The sequence below is a fragment of the Pelodiscus sinensis genome, chromosome 12 (genome assembly GCF_049634645.1).
Source record: "Pelodiscus sinensis isolate JC-2024 chromosome 12, ASM4963464v1, whole genome shotgun sequence".
In the NCBI taxonomy this organism is placed as follows: domain Eukaryota; kingdom Metazoa; phylum Chordata; order Testudines; family Trionychidae; genus Pelodiscus; species Pelodiscus sinensis.
The window spans coordinates 28,596,848-28,613,512 of NC_134722.1; positions in this window are offsets into that span (position 1 = coordinate 28,596,848).

The following is a 16,665-nucleotide window of genomic DNA, read 5'->3' on the forward strand; positions in this document are numbered from 1 at the left end:
GAGTGAGGGTGGAGGGTAAATGAGGCTACTGAAATGGATGGTCCCACGCAGGATGAAATCTTCATTGTGTGAATGTGTTTTTTATCGGTTTGTGCAAGGTGAACCTGGGACCAGATGAATGTTTCTGTCAGAGATTGTGACAAAAATATATGACAGAGGAAGGAACGGAGAGGGCGAGGGAATATGTGGATTATGTCTCAACACTGCACTTAAGCCAAATACTAGGGCTGGAGAGTGCACACAATGTGAAGAACGTGTATTTTAAGGAGCTTTTGTTCTGGCATACGGGAGACAGAAAGATGCAGTAAAGGCTGAATCTCAAGATGCAAGCTTTTTTGTTTGTTTCTGTAAGTCATCCAGAAGGATGAGTATGTTTCTCAGCAGAACTTTTACCTGCTATTTTTTGTTTTGTTAACCTGCTGTCAAATGCACCTAAGTCAAAATGCGGAGAAGAACACGACATATCTCTTCTGTGCACTATTTTGGATAGCGAAGTATAGAAACTTGGACAGGAAGAGTTGAAGGAGCCCCCAAACAGCTCCATTCCAAGAGCTTTTCTTCCCAAGTGGTCTGCAGCAAAGCTGAGGGACTAGCCACTTCTGTATAATGAATGGGGGAAATCCAGTAATAGAGCTGTCCACAGACATATGGCTCCTTCTCCCACAGACTGTGACATCAATCAAACCTGAGTTAGAGGGACACGTTACACCTCTGCTGCACACCAGACCGCTGGTCAGTTGCAACCATGTATAAAGTAGCTTGTAGAAGCCTGAAGCAAAAGAAGAGTATAGTAACATTGTGTCTGAAAAATCGTTTGCTGCCTCAATTGCATGAAGTCTTAGAGTACATATTAGCAGTATTAGATGATGTGTCCTTAATGCATCATTTACTGGTGAGGCCACGTTGGAAGTTCAGGAGAGAGAAAGCTTTTGGGACAATTGAAAGACAAATGTGAAATGATAAATTACCTGGGGAAGGGGGCGGGGGAAAGGAGGGGAGTATGGTGTGCATGAGGTAGATCTTGCCCTGTTTTAGGGCAGGTTTATGTGGCTCTGTTGGGTCAAAGTTGTTGTGACAATGGTTTAGTTGGCCACTGGTAAATTTTCCCAGTGCTGAAGCGGTGTGATCAGAAAAAAAAAAAGACATGTGGCCAGGATCTCTTTACCCTGGTAATCCTTTAGCTGCTGAAATAGCTCCATGGATGCCATAGGCAGCCAATGCAACTTACAGCAGCCTTCACATTTCATCTAGTTTGCCCCAGGAACTGGTACTGGGATTGACCGCAATTAGAGGAGGGAGGGGCACAAAGTTTACTTGAAACCAGCTTTTCACTGGTGGTGCTCACCTGTGCTGCCTGCTTCTTGGCTGTAGGTCAAGATATATGTCTGTACGAGTGCGCCTATACACATTCATCGTTACCCAAGTTGGCCAAGTCTCTGTTCAGAAAGAAATCAAGAAGCAGCTTCCAAATTCAAACACTCCCAAATGCTTATATTAATCACATTTTTCTGGGTTTCCTTAGAAATACCCTGAAAAAAGCACTCGCTGTATTTCACAGGAACTCTGACTATAGTTAGCGTTTAACATGTCAAAAAATGTAAAAGTTGAAAATACATAATTTACACAAAATGCCATTGATTTAAAACCACTCTTGTTCAGTACAAAACATCTTATTCCAAGAACTGTGTTTAGATTTTTGTGTATGCGCCTAAGTGTTTGTTTTGCTTTTGCTTTCAGGCTGTAGACAGATTTTCTGGATGCAGCATTTGCTAACCTTAAAGTACACATTTGACACGACCTCGTCACATTATATGATCATATACTACTGAGGGATAAAATGCCTTAGGAGTGTATTGTGCCTAGTTGGATATACAGCATTATGACAGGAAAATTTTGTAGATCAGCTTTTTAGCTACATTTTCAACTGATGCATGAATTTTCTTAGAGGATGTTATTCACTATGCACCTTATGAGGTGGTATGTGACTCCAGTAGCCACTTTAGAACCAAATGAAGCAGGGACCACTTTGCTAAGGTGACAGAGTGGGGGGAGGTGGTAAAAATGAGGACACTGGGTGAGCTTTCCACTGGGTCTTTGACTGGATTTTTCTCCCCTGTGCTGGTTGTTTGCACCGCCAACCCTTTTCCCCTGCTCCCACCTCCCTGAGTCTTTAAACCAATGATGGGTAACCTGCGGCCCACTGTGGTTCCACCTATGGCCCACGGATCCCCTGGCTGTCCCCTCCTCCACACACCTCTCATGAACTGGGATACCGGAGCCAAGCACTTCCTATATCTCCTTCCTCCCTCCCAGCACTTTTGGAGGAGCTGCAAATCATCTGATTTGTGCTCCATCCCTGCTCCTCCCCCATCCTCCCAAGCTGGAATGCTGCAAATCAGGGAGAAAGTGGGGACAGAGCACGAATGCAGTGATTTGCATGTTCCAAAAGTGCTAGGACAGAGGGAGAGGAGCAGGTATGTATGGGCTCCAGTGTCCCCATGTGTGAGAAGCGTAGGGGAGAGGAAGCAGCAAACAGGGGGCCCTGTGGCTGCAGGTGGAACCCCAATGGGCCATGGGCTTCTGCAGCCCACTGAGGTGGCTATTTGTGGTTGCCCATCCCTGTTTTAAACCCTTGATGCCTTGTCCTCTTCTCCCTGTCCCTGTCTTCCTTTCCCCCTTTCCTTCAATGTCTCATCTCCCTTCACTTTTATTACTATTTGCCTGAGACCTCGTAAGTAAACTACCAGCCCACCTCTCCAAAACAATCTTGGAATGAACATGATGTAGGTACAACTGTAATAAACATGATTAATCATATGAACTGAAGCTGATTGAATGCTACTGGTTACTGTTCCTGCAGTGAAAAATTAAGCTGTGTTCTCATCCAATATTCCTGCTGTTGCTACTGCTGTTACTTCTTCCCGATGGTTGGCTGGTTACAATCACTTTGACATCTGTGGATGATAATCCTACCATGAAATCCTAAAATAAACTAGTGACATGTACAATCTCTTCTATGGCCAAGAGGATGAAACACAATTTCACACGTCAAGAATCAGAATTCCTGGTGTGGAAGGTGGCCGAAGCAGCAAAAAGGGATTGTGCTAAGAAGTTATCGAAGATTTGGTTCTTTCCTGGAACACTACTTTCTTGTCTGCCTTTAGAGAAAGATGACAACATGGAACGCAAGTTGTGGCAGCATAATCCAGTGGATAGGATACTTTTTAGTTAGATGCTCTTGTTTAAGGGCTAGCTAGATGTATCCACAAAAATGGACCAGATTCTCAGATGGGAGATTGAGAATTCTGAAATAGCCTGAATAAAGATCTGGAGCCATATTACAGAACTTTTGTTTAATATACATAAAAATTGGAATTAGCAGGTGATGAGCAATAACAATAGGTCACTTTAATTATCTGTCCCACTAAGAAAACAGTATATCTGAAAATGCTGTTTGTTTCTCAATCTCAATGAACTTCAATTGCATGCTAATTTCTATTATCTTGTAAACTGAAAATAAATGTAAAGACGAATATACTTGACTTCTTTCACAGTGTGATGGAAACTGAATAAACAAGCAAATATTAGAGTTTAAGAGCCAAATCAGCTTCAATGACATCAGCCTGAGCCTGTCAGACAACATCTGTCACACTGCGCACTAAGCAGAGCCGGATGCCATTCCAGAGCTGGATAAAACATAAAGAGAGACACTGGGTAGTTAAAAGGGGGTGGAGGGAGGACTGTACGGTGGGGTGGAATGCTGAATTACACAATTACTCGTCATAAAATAATCATTGGTTTTATTTAATTACTTATTTATTAATAGCTCTGGATTTTCAGTTTTCCTCTAACCACAGCAGCACCCAGAGGCTGAAAAACTGACAGCTCCCTGGAAGTAGAGCTCCTTGTCTCTGGCATGGTAGGTAAGACTCTGATCATGCAAGTGATAATTCAATAGCTTTAACAGTAGGATTACTCTGGATGAATGAAACCTCAAGGTCATTTACATACTTTATTTTATCTTAAAGAATCTTAAATGTTTTTGATTGCAAATACTAGAGTGGTCATTGAGAAGTCTCAGCTCAAATCCGATATTGGAACCAATCCAGAGAGATCCCCAGCACCTGCCGAGCACTGGCAATAGAAGTTGCAGGTGCTCACTGTCCCTTAGCTCTTGCTCCATTCAGTGTAAATGTTTAAGAGCTGAAGAGTGATTCGGTGCTAAGTATTGATTAAGGGCTACATTCTGCCCATGAACATCGAGGAAGACAGTTGTATGCATATTTTGTCAGGCTAGCCTAATTGTGGAAGTCATTGTTTTTCTAGACCAACGTTATTGATGGGAGAGTCACATGAACATTTAATTCCTTCCTGTTTAAAATGTGGATTTTGCTTCTTCCCATCAAGAGGAAATCTTTTGCAAATGATTTGGGTGTAGTTCTGCAGTCAGCTACAAGTTTGCACCTCTGACAAACTCCAGTTTTGAATCTGAGTGCTGAATAGGAACCAGGCTGGGTCATCCTTACCAACCTCTTGTATTCACTGGGCCAGACCATGTGTAAAGCTTAACTTCCTTGAGTTGCCTCTGCATGCCGATACTCACCATGACTCAGTGAAGCTACTCATACAAATAAGGGCTCTGCAGGATCATAAAATACTAGGATTGGAAGGGACCTTGAGAGGTCATCGAGTCCAGTCCCCTGCCCTCATGGCAGGACCCAGTACTGTCTACTTTAGACCATCCCTGATAGATATTTATCTAACCTACTCTTAAATATTTCCAGAGATGGAGATTCCACCACCATCCTAGTCAATTTATTCCAGTGATTAACCACTCGGACGGGTAGGAACTTTTTCCTAATGTCCAACCTAAACCTCCCCTGCTGCAGTTTAGCCCATTACTTCTTGTTCTATCTTCAGAGGTCAGGCAGAACAAGTTTTCTCCCTCCTCCTTGTAACACCCTTTTAGATACCTGAAAACCACTATCATATCCCCTCTCAATCTTCTCTTTTCCAAACTAAACAAGCCCAGTTCTTTCTGTATTCCTTCATAGATCATGTTCTCTAGACCTTTAATCATTCTTGTTGCTCTTCTCTGGACCTTCCCCAGTTTCTCCATATCTTTCTTGAAATGCGGTGCCCAGAACTGGACACAATACTTCAACTGAGGCTTAATCAGTGCAAAGTAGAGTGGAAGAATGACTTCTCATGTCTTGCTCTCAACACACTTGTTAATGCATACTAGAATCATGTTGGCTTTTTTTGCAACAGCATCACACTGTTGACTCATATTTAGCTGTGGTCCACTATATCCCCTAGATCCCTTTCTCCATACTCCTTCCTAGACAGTCGTTTCCCATTCTGTATGTGTGAAACTGATTGTTCCTTCCTAAGTGGAGCACTTTGCATTTGTCCTTATTAAACTCCATCCTGTTTACCTCAGACCATTTCTCCAATTTGTCCAGATCATTTTGAATTATGATCCTATTCTCCAAAGCAGTTGCAACCCCTCCAAACATGGCATCATCTCCAAACTTAATAAGTGTATTCTCTATGCCGATATCTAAATCGTTGATAAAGATTTTGAACAGAACTGGTCCCAAAACAGACCCCTGCGGAACCCCACTTGTTATTCCTTTCTAGCAGGATTGTGAACCATTAATAACTATTCTCTGGGAGTGGTTATCCAGTCAGTTATGCACCCACCTTATAGTAGCCCCATCTAAGTTGTATTTGCCTAATTTATTGATAAGAATATCATGTGAGACCATATTAAATGCCTTACTAAAGTCTAGGTATACCACATCCACCACTTCTCCCTTATCCACAAGACTTATTATCCTATCAAAGAAAGCTATCAGATTGGTTTGACATGATTTGTTCTTTACAAATCCATGCTGGCTGTTCCCTATCACCTTATTATCTTCCAAGTATTTGCTGATGATTTCCTTAATTACTTGCTCCATTACCTTTTCTGACACAGAAGTTAAACTGACTGGTATATAGTTTCCTGGGTTGTTTTTATTTTCATTGATGGGCACTATATTGCCCCTTTTCCAATCTTCTGGAATCTCTCCTGTCTTCCATGATTTTCCAAAGATGATAGCTAAAGGCTCAGATACCTCCTCTATCAGCTCCTTGAGTATTCTAGGATGTATTTCATCAGGCCCTGGTGACTTCCAGACATCTAACTTTTCTAAGTGATTTTTAACTTGTTCTTTTTTAATTTTATCTTCTAAACCTACCCGCTTCCCACTAGCATTCACAATGTCAGGTATTCCTTCATCAGACTTCTTGGTGAAAGCCGAAACAAAGAAGTCATTAAGCATCTCTGCCATTTCCAAGTTTCCTGTTACTGTTTCCCCCTCCTCACTGATCAATGGGTCTACCCTGTCCTTGGTCTTGCTTTTACTTCTAATATACTTATAGAATGTCTTCTTGTTTCCCTTTATGCCTGTAGCAAGTTTGAGCTCGTTTTGTGCCTTTTCCTTTCTGATCTTGCCCCTGCATTCCTGAATAATTTGCCTATATTCATCCTTTGTAATTTGTCCTAGTGTCCATTTTTTATGAGACTCCTTTTTTATTTTTAAATCATGCAAGATCTCCTGGTTGATCCAAGGTGGTCTTTTGCCATATTTTCTATATTTCCTACGCAGCGGAATAACTTGCTTTTGAGCCCTTAACAATGTCCCTTTGAAAAACGGCCAACTCTTTTCAGTTGTTTTTTCCCTCAGTCTTGCTTCGCAAGGGTCTTTACCTACCAGCTCTCTGAGCTTACCAAAATCAGCCTTCTTGAAATTCATTGTCTCTAATTTGCCATTCTTCCTTCTACCATACCTTAGACTCATTACCTCTATGATTGCATTATCACTTTCACCCAAGCTGCCTTCCACTTTCAAACTATCAACCAGTTCCTCCCTATTTGTTAAAATCAAATCTAGAACAGCTTCCCCTGCAGTAGCTTTTTCAACGTTCTGAAATAAAAAGTTGTCTTCGGTGCAGTCCAAGAACTTGTTGGATAGTCTGTGCCCCGCTGTGTTAATTTCCCAACGTATATCTGGATAGTTGAAGTCCCCCATCACGACCAAATCCTGCTCTTTGTTGATGATTCTGTTAGTTGTTTAAAAAAAGCCTCATCCACCTTTTCTGCCTGGGTAGGTGGCCCGTATTAGACCCCTAGCATGCCATCACCCTTGTTTTCTACCCCTTTTAACCTAACCCAGAGACTCTCAACATGCATGTCTCCTATGTCCATCTCCACCTCAGTCCAAGTGTGTACATTTTTAATATATAAGGCAACACCTCCTCCCTTTTTTACCCACCTGTCCTTCCTGAGTGTAAGCTGTACCCTTCTATATCAATATTTCAATTGTGTGTATTATTCCACCAAGTCTCTATGATGCCAACCATGTCATAGTTGTATTTATTTATTAGCACTTCCAGTTCTTCTTGCTTATCACCCATACTTCTTGCATTTGTATATAGGCATCTAAGATACTGATTTGATCTTGCCTCCCAATTCTACATTGTTCCTCCTTTCTCTCTGCTATTATACCCATATTCCCTCCCATTTCTGACCTATCTCCCAAGTCTCCATATTCTTCACTTACCCGTGAGCTTTGGTCACCTGTCCAAAATTAGGATTGCTTCCATGGGCTTTTACCCTTTGAAAATACAAGCATTTCATCAGGGTGAGGCTCTAGGGACAGATTTTCAAAAGAGATCAGCATACCATAAAGCATCTTTTATAACCAGCTAGTGTCATAATAGGAGTTACTGAGTACTTTGAAAATCTGACTTTATTTAGGTACCTAAATAGAAGCTGAGCTATTTTAAAAATCTGGCTCTGATTTTTGGTATTAAGCATTGGAAAATGTGAGCCTGAGCTTTTTTTCAGGGAGGGTGCATCTACACTGCACCCATAGTCCGAAATAAGCTATGCAATTTGAGCTACGCAGATTGTGTAGCTTATTTTGATGCTACTTTAAAATAGCTTATTTTAAAATTTGGTGCTGTCTACACAGCACTTATTTTGAAATAAATTGCTATTCCAAAACATCCCTTACTCCTCGTGGAATGAGGTTTACAGGGTCATCAGAATAATGAGCCCATTATATTTCAAACTAATGGGCTTGCTGTGAAGATGCAGGGTAGCTATTTTGGGATACTCTGGTATCCCAAAATAGCGTTGCAATGTAGATGTAGCCTGAATGATTAGAATCAAACCTGCTTCTTCTCTTTTGTAGCTCTCACTCAATGCTCTGGGTTCCTATTTGACATGAATGTGCTAATCAAACTTTGTCTAACAAACTGACTGTTAATGAGGGAAGACTGAGTGTGCCCATGTGAATTTCTTTCTTCAGCCTAATTTTGATTTGTTAAGGACATTGGCCTTTTGATTCCAACAGTTTACCACATTATCTTGCTGCACAGTGTGAAGTGGTAACCTGTTATTTTGAATTCCTTCTGAGGGAAATTTACATTTTGAGTAATGGAACTATAACTTTTCATGTGCACTTAATTGACACTGAAAATGTTCAAGTTTATTCAAATAGAGCTAAATACTGAGATGTATAATTTTGATGCCAATTAGTCTACTCGAGTGAGGTTACTTAATGAAAGACTCTATTTAACTGATGAAAAAAATTGCCGTGGGAAAAAAATGCCCGATATCTTGCAGCACTTTCAATCGTTGTAGATCATACAGTATAAATCCCCAGATGCTTATTACAAAGCATCGGAGAAGATGCTAAACAGCAGTAATGTACAACTATAAAAGCTTATGGGAACCATGAATAAAACCATAAGCAAATGTTCTAAACCTTTGAATGAATGGAGGTCAGGCAGTAATTCTTTATTTCCTCTTTTAGGGATATTAGGGTTAAGGAGTGGTCTTCTGAGATACATTCCATTCTTATTCTTTAGTTTATTCTCCTGCAAAAGCCAGGGTACAGTTTGCTCTCTCCTTTCAGCTGAGGAAGGTTGTCAGACAGAACTGCCTTCTAGCTTTTGTGTGCCTCTTCAAGGTCAAGCTGGAGGGAACTATGTCAGAGCAAAACAAGTTGCTCCCATTTCTCAAAAGTTCAGCTTGCTCCTTCACAAGCCTCACAGACACTGGGAATCAGGCATCTCAAGGACTAAATACTTATCTGATGTCCAGTCTAGTGTACTGCTTGTCTTTTACTGTATTTTAGGGATAACAAGTATAATAGATTACAACTGCATAGCTGGTTAAATTGTAGATGCCTGGAGCAGAGCACTAACAAATATAATTACCAGTGGTCTAGTGCAGAATAATCACCATTTTATACATCAGTAGACAGATCCATGTGTACATAGATGTCCAGATCCATAAATGGCAAATACACACACACACACACACACACACACACACAGAGGATACTTTGTTTTCAGTTGGACTAATCTATGGCTATGTGTGGGTCAGCCATATTATGTGCACACAGTAACAAATTTGCACTGTTTATAGGGCCCACTGGTGTAAGATGCTTGTACTAAGAACTCTTTTTTGCATGAAAGTTGGAATTTTCTAGCCCAGAACCCACTGCTGTTAATGAGTCATCAAAGTGAATTATTTCTGGCTCCAAAGAGGTAATTTATTAATTACTATGAGTGGGTAATGGATTTTATAAAAATGATTAACAGTCAGATAAATAGAATGCAAAGTTGCCAAAGTACAGAGACTACAGGTTACCTTGGGATTTTCCAGACCTTCAGATGTATTGGTCTGCATTGGCCTCAACCTCATAGCATTCCCAATAATGGGCCTGGAAAGGGCTGCAATTTATCCAAATGAGAAGCTTTACAAACTATCCCCCATATTCATCTTCTAACATCTGAGGGGTTTGTTGGTTGGGGTTTGTTTCACACTTAAATTATTTCAGATCTTAGACAGAGAAGTGCAAAAGAATGCATAGATCACTTGCTGTTATATGAAGTAGCTACTGTAGCATCTTGTTGTCTCCAGCCCCTGTTATACCAACATAAGAAGGGTCATACTGGGTCAGACCAAACGTCTATCTAGACCAGTATCCTGTCTTCCAACAGTGGCCGATTCCAGATGCCCCAGAGGGAGTGAACAGAACAGGCAATCATCATGTGATCCCTCTCCTGTCATCCATTTCCAGCCTCTGACAAACAGAAGCTAGAAACACCGTTTCTACCCATCCTGGCTAATAGCCATTGATGGACCTAACCTTTATGAATTTATCTAGTTCTTTTTGAACCCTGTTAAATTCCTAGCCTTCACCACATCCTCTGGCAAGGAGTTCCATAGGTTGATTGTGCGCTGTATGAAGAAAAACTTCCTTTTGTTTGCTTTAAACCTGTTACCTATTAATTTCATTTGGTGACCTCTAGTTTTTATGTTATGGCAATAAATAAATAACTTTTCCTTAATCACTTTTTGCACACCCGTCATGATTTTATAGACCTCTATCATATCCCACCTTAGTCTCCTCTTTTTCTAAGCAGAAAAGTTCCAGTCTTTTTTTATCTTTCTTCATATGGGACCCGTTCCAAACCCTTGATAATTTTTGTTGCCCTTTTCTGAATCCTTTCCAATGCCAATATAACTTCTTTGAGATTAGGTGACCACATCTGTATGAAGTATTCAAGATGTGGGTGTACCATGTTTTTATATAGAGGCAATAAAATATTGTCTGCTTGCTTTTTTGACTGCTGCTGCACATTGAGTGGATGTTTTCAGAAGCCTATCCACAAGGCCTCTCTCTTGAGTAGTTGTAGCTAAATTAGTCCCCATCATATTGTATGCATAGTTGGGATTATTTTTTTCCAATGTGCATTACTTTACATTTATCAACATTAAATTTCATTTGCCATTTTGTTGCCTAATCACTTAATTTGGTGAGATCTTTTCAAAGCTCTTCACAGTCTGCTTTGGTCTTATCTTGAGCAGTTTAGTACAATCTGCAAATTTTTCCACGTCACTGTTTACCCCTTTCTCCAGATCATTTATAAATAAGTTGAATAGGATTTGTCCCAGTACAGACCCTTGAGTGACACTACTAGTTACCTCTCTCTAGTCTGAAAACAGAACATTTATTCCTACCCTTTGTTTCCTGTCTTTTAACCAGTTAACAGTCCATGAGAGGACCTTCCACCTTATCCCATGACAACTGACTTTACTTAAGAGCCATTGGCGAGGAACCTTGTCAAAGGCTTTCTGGAAATCTAAGTACACCATATCCACTGGATCCCCCTTGTCTGCATGTTTGTTGACCCCCTCAAAGAACTTTAGTAGACTAGTAAAGTATGTGGTAGAAATGTAGCCGTGTTAGTCTGGTGCAGCTGAAACAAAAAACAGGAATGTGTATCACTTTAAAGACTAACAAGATGGTTTAATAGGTGATGAGCTTAGGAAGTGGGTCTGGCCCACAAAAGCTCATCGCCTATTAAACCATCTTGTTAGTCTTTTAAGTGCTACACAGTCCTGTTTTTTGTTTTAGTAAGGTATGATTCCCTTTACAGAAACCATGTTGACTTTTCCCCAACAAATTATGTTAATCTATGTGACTTGCAATTTTATTCTTTAGTATAGTTTCAACTAATTTGCCTGGTACTGACGTTAGACTTACTGGTCTGTAATTGCCAGAATCATGTCTAGAGCTCTTCTTAAATATTGGTGTCACATTAACTATCTTCCAGTCATTAGGTACAAAAGCTGATTTAAAGGATAGGTTACAAACCACAGTTAATAGTTCTGCAATTTCATATTTGAGATCTTTCAGAAATCTTGAGTGAATGCCATCTACTCCCAGTGACTTGTTACTTTTAACAGGAGGAAGCCATGCCAAATGAGGCACCACAGGGGTGGTGGGGAACATAACTAAGTGTTGCAGCAGCTTTTAAATTCTCAGTGCTTAACTTAGGAGTCGCAGGTGTCCTTCTGCTTAGTGGAATTTGGAGCCCAAGGCAATGCTTTGTTGGTGGGCATTAAATGCCTATGGATGGGTTTCACAAAAGCTAACAAGCTGATTGAGCAGTTGTCTAGCCAATGGCAGGAGCCAATGAAAGGGGTGTCCTTTATCTTGGCTGAATACTTTTACAATTGGGCTGAAAGTTATAAGCAGGGTCAGTGCCACTTATCTGTGGCATCTTTTGTGTGAATTTAGGTGATCTCTGAACATATCCCAAAGGCAAGAGAGGTGGGAAAATGTCTGTTTTGATATCACCAAGATTTGGGGGTGAATTTGTTGCTGAGCTGCTGAGTGTCAGGAAAGAGGTTGTCCAGCCACTGAACTGTAGACACCTTAGGGGCTTTCACAGTGGAAATTTAGGGAATAGTTGAACCAAGGTTTTGTGGATGCCAGTGGTACTTACATGTTTGACTTCTCCTTTCAGTACCTACATCCGTTTGTGAATCTGGACCTAAAACCTAAAATGGGTCTGACCTAGTGCTGTGAGAGTATGAAGCAAGGGTGAGAAGTGACCTACTAATTTCTCTGTTTACGTGGACAATAAAGAATTTTAAACTGCATCCAGGCTTTGCTGGTTTATGTCTGTTTGTATGAACAGAAGCCCAGTAAAAAACTCAGAAACTCCAGAGACAGTTTTAGTTAAACTTGGATCTCCTGTGATCTTTCTTGCTGTCTGCTCTCACTTGTCATTACTGTCTGATGTGAAGCTGATAGGGAGCTGGCCGACAATACATGTTTCCATCTGTTCTGCTGCTACGATGAAACAATGCAAATGTTACCACTGAAAAAGTTACGTGCATTTGAAAGAATCAGCACGAAATATGGTTAGATTAAACAATTGCTGTATTTAGACAGCTTCTGATATATAATTCTGATCCTGCATGATTCATGCTGCTGAAAGGGAAACATTATCCATATGTTTAAGATTAGCACTGTGAAACTTCAAAAGTTCAGTAGTAGCTAATGGTGTGAATGAACTGTGAAATATGTTCTATATAAATATTAATTTGGCATCTGTGATGAAGCTTCAGCCATTTGGAATGACCAAATAGAAACAGTTGTTTAAGTTCTTTTAGAACACAATGGATAATGAATTACAAGAAGATCTAAGTATGCCTGGAGTTGGCAGATTTTAATGGCAGGGGGCATACATATCACTCTTTGAAGCACTTGATGTCTTTCTTTTTAAACTGTGTGTGTGCCATGCCAGGTTCAGTGGGGCCCCTACCTGGTAAAGGCAGGTTGGCACAATATATGCTAATTCTAGATATAAGTGCTCTAGCTTGAGGTCCTTAGGGAAAGAGCTCTCTGCTCTGATCTGTTGAATAAGTGTCGATATGGCTACAAAGTATCTGCATAAGCGTTTTATCTAGTAACCCTCCAGTAAGACTTTGGGTGCCTCCATTTCTGTAAATAAGCTCTGAATTGGTTGGGTAGTGGAACTGAACTGAGATGAGAATAGGGCTCTTTTCCCCAGCAAGGAGTGCATTCTTTCTGGTAAGGATTCTTTTCAAGGATCCTTTATGCTACTGGTTCCCTTCATAGGTGACTTGTGCTGACACTCAGGAGGTGAACTGCCTCCCTGTGCCCATGCCAAAATTGTAATTGCTAAATGGGGTACTCCACATCCCCCTGATGCTCAAGGTGGCCCTTCCTGTACCCCTCCCTCTGCAGGCACCAGTCGCCCTTGTGTCCATTCCAATGAAGATTCTGTAGTGCAATTCCTTTATCATGAACATTCGGTTTACAAACGTAGGATTTTTTTTCATAACTGCACTCAAAATCAAAACAATGTAAAACTTTAGCGCCTACAAGTCACAGCATGAAGGGGCTTATGAATGTGTATCACATCTGGCACATAATATCTTGGAATATTAGCTACAGTAATGTCATCAAATGCCTGTTCTCACTGTCAGGTGACATTGTAAACAAGAAGCAGGCAGCATGATCTCCCATATGTGTAAATAAGCTTGTTCAGCAATTTGCTCAGATGAACAAAAGAAGAGGAGTGAGTGGATTTGTATGAGGTGAATTGAAAAATACTATTTCTTTTGTTTTTTCTTTTTACAGTACAAATATGTGCAATCAAAAATAATATAAGGTGAGTACTGTGCACTTTGTATTTTGTATTTTAATTGAAATGAATATATTTAAAAATTTAGAAAAACATCCACAAAACAGTATTTATAATAAATTGATAATTGTATTTTGTTTAACGGTGTGATTACAGCTGTGATTAATCACAACTATTTTTTTGTTAATTTGTTGTGAATTAATTGCTTGCATTAACTGTGATGAATTGATTCATACAAAGCCTCTGTGCTGAAGGATATGGAAGTATTACCTACTAAGGCTGGCCCAGTATGGGAAAGTCCTTAGTGGCACTAGAAATTTGGGAGTAGGAGGCTTCAATTTTGTTAGATTTAAGAGGAACCCTTTGCTATTTGGACCCAGACCTTTTTGCTGTGGATAGCACCTTCCTGTAGAATTACACAGATGATGTTAACATAGTGAAATACCTGGCCCTGTACTAAGCTGTGTCTTGCTATTGAATTCTGCAACCCCAGAATTATTTCGGAGCATAAATATTAATGGCAGGAAGAGGTAGCACAAAGGAATGTGAGTTTGGTTGGTACTTAAACACGACTGAAATGGGTGCAATATAAGAGACTATGTCGGGGGGGGGGTGAAAGAGGCTCTCAATGGGCCAGATTCGGCCCACCAAGCCACCAGATCCAGCCTGCAGCTGCCTCACTGGAACCCTTAGGCAGAGAACAGCTCACACTTTAAAAAGCCAGCTGTTCTCCATTCCGGACAGCTGGGGGAAGGAGGAGAGAGACTTTTCATGCTGTTCCTGCTCCCCAGCAAAATCTCTTTGCGCCCACTGGCCAATCTCTCAGTTTGCAGGCAATAGGAGCTGAGAATTTTTGTTGGGAGCAGGGGCAGTGTAGGAAGCCTTTTCCCTTCCCCCTTAGCACCCTCTCTTTCCCCCTCATGCCCAGAGCAGAGCAGACAGTCTACCTCTGGTTTCTGTTGGTAAGCGCCTCCCAGCCAGAGCCTGCCTCTGGCATCCTAGCACTTGCCTTACCCAACCCTCTGCCCCCTCCTGCATCCATACCCGCTCCCAGATCTAGCACCCCAATCTCCTGCCCCAGATCACAATCCCTTCCTACCCTGGGTCACATCTGAAAATCCTGCATCCCAGTCCCCTGCCTGGGTCACAACAGCCTCCTTCACCCAAACTCCCTCTCAGACCCCATTTTCCCTTCTGCGCCCCAATCTCGTAAGCCAAGCTCCCTTCTGCACCCAACCTCCATCCACACCCTGGAATTCCTCCATTAATATACTGGAAGTGTGCAGCCCTCAACCACTTTCCAAAATCTTGGAGTGGCCCCCTGTCAAAAATTATTGTCTACTCTTGGGCTAGGTAGAGTGGAACAGAGATCCAATATTACTATGATATTACTTTGGGCGGAAATATTTTCTGTGATATAACCTGTTGTGGAATACTCTTGCATTTCTCTATCAGTACAGAGAATAACCTTCTGTCACCGATAAATTCAACAGGGTTTCAGTTATTTTTAAGATTAGTGAAAGCTTCATTTAGAAAAAAAAAATCCCTTCATTGTGATTCCTGACTCCCTCTGCCCATGAAATCCCATCATATGCTCCCTCCTTATTCAGTCAATACGCTGCTGTCTTCCCTGCCTTTTAAGAACTTTTGCAGGAATCAAGTGTTTCTCATTTGGACAGAGCACAATTAATTAAAACTTCTTTAGCTCTAACTGAAACGTTATAGTCTGGGGAGGATTTAGCTTTCATGAGAGCTACAAATTACTTATTTTTAGATAATATATATGTATTATTTGTGACTGAACTGATGACTGTTCAAAATGGAGACACCAGTTCCTACTTGGCTATATTACATAATGTTAACAATACATACTTAACTAAGGGAAGAATAAGTGACTCACCAAAGATCATACAGTGAGTCAAAAAGCAGAGCTGCAAATAGAGCCCAGAAGTTCTTGCCCTTTAACTGCCAGGCCATGCTTCTTGTTTCCTTGTTTCTAGTACTGATTGACTTAGCATTAGAAAAATGGCTAAATCATTTTTATGTGGGTCTTGCCAATTTCTTAGATAAAATGTTCATCTACCATGGTGAAGGGCAGCTTCAAAATACTTAAATAAATACAATAAATCCAGAAGAATCATTTAGCTTTGCGGGGGAATTTATAAACAATTTATATTAATCAGCTGATTGACAGTAATGAGAGCTTCTTTTCATGAATATTGCATATTTGTAAAACTGTCCCTCTGGTTTTTATTTAGACCTTGCCATTTTGTTTAGGTCACTACTTACATTTTTATCTAGAATCAGAGGCAAAAAAATCATTCGTAAAATGTGTTTTCTTAGAGAAGACAACAGATGAGTTAAAGTTGCAGAGAAGACTGGTTTGGCAAGATATAGTGATGTTAAAGTACAGAATAAACAGACTGTAAGAACTTTGTCAGTGACTTAGATTCTAATAATTTTTCCTGACAAGTTTTCTTGATTTATCTTTTCTTTAAATGATATTTAATATCCCCTGTATACCCTTTCAAGATTAATATGGGCTAAGTCTATAGGTTCCAGAAAAACAAATCCACTTTTCTTCTTTTCATACGGAAGGCAAACACTATTTTCAGTCACTGAGAAGTATTGTTT